Raw genomic sequence first — 3155 nt, 5'->3', positions numbered from 1 at the left:
ACATCCCTTACTGATTTTAGAAAAAGTTTCTACAATGGCTACGAAGTCTTTCGCGACGTATTTCCTGAGTAAAAGTTTCTCGGTGTACATGCCGCGTCAAATCAGAATAAATCTCCGAGCTTTCGACCACTACCTCCATGGTCGTCGTCAGGGCTAAAACTGACTGTCGTGAACTAGCGAGGTTCCCACTTTTATATGTAAAGGACGGCTTCTTATTGGCTGGAATACGTCAGCGATATGGCGCGTAGCGAAGTGGTGCCCTCTACTTCCATAGATGTACGAGTAGTTGCTATCCCACGTTGCTTGCAGCGCCATCCCTTAAATCAGGAGGTAAAGTGCGAGAAGTTTTTCTCTGCGATTTTTCTTTATCCAGTGCGCTCTTCCAAGTGTTGCTAAGTGCATAGCCGGTGTCTCTATTAAAGTTATTATCGCTAAGTCTAATTTCGACTGCTTCCCGGACCACAGAGTCCCAGTAATTCGATGTGTGGGCTATTACTCTGGTTTCTTCAAATAAAATCTTATGCTTGTTAAGCAGGCTTGTTCAGCGGTGGCTGAACATAGCCTGCTTAACAAGCATAAGATTTTATTTGAAGAAACCAGAGTAATAGCCCACACATCGAATTACTGGGACTCTGTGATCCGGGAAGCAGTCGAAATTAGACTTAGCGATAATAACTTTAATAGAGACACCGGCTATGCACTTAGCAACACTTGGAAGAGCGCACTGGATAAAGAAAAATCGCAGAGAAAAACTTCTCGCACTTTACCTCCTGATTTAAGGGATGGCGCTGCAAGCAACGTGGGATAGCAACTACTCGTACATCTATGGAAGTAGAGGGCACCACTTCGCTACGCGCCATATCGCTGACGTATTCCAGCCAATAAGAAGCCGTCCTTTACATATAAAAGTGGGAACCTCGCTAGTTCACGACAGTCAGTTTTAGCCCTGACGACGACCATGGAGGTAGTGGTCGAAAGCTCGGAGATTTATTCTGATTTGACGCGGCATGTACACCGAGAAACTTTTACTCAGTTTCTACAATAACCACAAGTATCGTTTCTTTTTTTGCGTCGCTTGGATCAAATGACACTGTGCAAACTTCTAACTGCATTTTGCGTCTTGCCGTCAGTGCATCTTGCCAGTACTGCCAGTAGTGCAGTACCTGAAAGACAGGTATTATGCTGACCAGTTTGGCATCTGTTAGTTTGCCACGGTCCATCGCACAGTCAATGATTCAAATACTTATTAAACCTAAGTGCATATAATTCGAATACAGCCAAATCGTTTTGGGATCTATGAGTAATCCCTCAAGTGATATAAAATTCCATCAATTAAAAAAAAAACTGACATTTTACGGTGGAGTCTCCTGTTAACCGGCACAGATAATAGATTTAAAAGGATTCATCGGATTAAAGTTGCAACATGGGGGATAGAAAACATTGAAATTGTAATTACTGTGTGTATACGGTGTAGTAGGAAGTAAACAATGTGTCTGCATGAAACTACCCTGATTTTCAACTGCGGTTTAAAAACATCTCTGAGATATATCGTTAGGTTTTTGCAGTTTGTCGCATGATGGAAGGCAACTCAAGAAGTCTCGCGTCGATTTTTTTGAAAACTATTTCCTTTTTTTATGAGGTCATAAATAATTACCAGACCAAATTTCTAAAGATGTGTGGTGAGGTATTTGGAAACGAAATCACCCACAACTGTTCAAAGAAATCTCCCACGCGACTTCAGAAATCGAACCACCAGACGTTTAGGGGATTAAGGTCTGGTGCGGAAGTACCTAGTCACCGGTTGGGTATAAACAGACAGTCAGGTTCTGACAAAGAATGCACGTCTAATGAAACAGTACAGGGGATCAGAGAGACATTCCAAAGAAACTAGTCAAAGTCAGTTCACCGACAATGACAAGAAATAAATATCTCTCACTCAAGAGTTGGCAAGGTGCTGCATAAACAACGTCAGCTGCAGGCTTTGCAGGAATTGAAGCAAAATGACCTGCTGCTTCGCCATAAATTTCGTATTGTGATGTCGTTTCGGACTGGGCAAAACCCCAACTATCTAGGAAATGTCGTGTTTCCCTGATGAAGCAACCTTCCACGTTTACTGGGAGGGTAACAGGCACAACACTTCTATTTGGGGTTAGGAAAACACACACAGTTTACGGGAACGTATCAATGCAGATGAAAGGTGAATCAAACACAGCAAAGTAGGACCATTTTTCTTCATTGCGTAAACAGGAAACATTTATATGGACGTGTTTGAGCAGTCTGCCCTTCCGCAGTTTCTTTCCTTTCTGCCAGATCTTACAGCAGGACGGTCCACCACCGCATTGGAGTGTACATGTTTGTGATTTCGTGGTCTACACATTTCCACAGAGATGGATAGGACGTGATGTACCAACCAAGTGGCCAGCGTGATCTTCGGGCATAAACACTCTGGATTTTAATTTCTGTGGGCTGATGTGAAAGATATCGTCTGAATTTCACCGTTGCGTGACGTTGGCGACGTCTGCAGAATAATTGTGGATGCAGTTGTCTCCACCACTCCAGACATGCTTGTGTGCACTTGGTTTCAGACAGAGTATCTTCCAGACATTTAACGAATTATTAACCAGCCCATGTAAAAATTCATTAATTTTATGTTCCAAACTTTTTGGGAAGCACAAATCACAATTATATGTGTCTCGTAGTATTTGTCTTTTAAATTACACCTGGATATCACGAAGGATTCATGTAGACACTCTGCATACCGAGCGAGGTGGCGCAGTGGTTCGACGCTGGACTCGCATTCGGGAGGACGACGGTTCAATCCCACGTCCGGCCGTCCTGATTTAGGTTTATCGTGATTTCCCTAAATCGCTCCAGGCAAATGCCGGGATGGTTCCTTTCAAAGGGCACGGCCGACATCCTTCCCCCTCCTTCCCTAATCCGATGAGACCGATGACCTCGCTGTCTGGTCTCCTTCCCCAAAACAACCAACCAACCAACACTCTGCATATCATTAAATCTACAGGTCCTCATACTTAGGGCGCATTTAGCACCAACAAAGGCTCTAACACTGCCGGAACTCGAATCGAACTGAGTTTCGATGACACAGATTGGGCACGCCATTCTGTGCTGCCTCAGTTTTATCTCAGAGATCATCA

The sequence above is a fragment of the Schistocerca serialis genome, chromosome 8 (assembly GCF_023864345.2).
Source record: "Schistocerca serialis cubense isolate TAMUIC-IGC-003099 chromosome 8, iqSchSeri2.2, whole genome shotgun sequence".
In the NCBI taxonomy this organism is placed as follows: Eukaryota; Metazoa; Arthropoda; class Insecta; order Orthoptera; family Acrididae; genus Schistocerca; species Schistocerca serialis.
The sequence above is the reverse complement of the archived record's forward strand: the minus strand, read 5'-3'. Positions refer to the sequence as shown.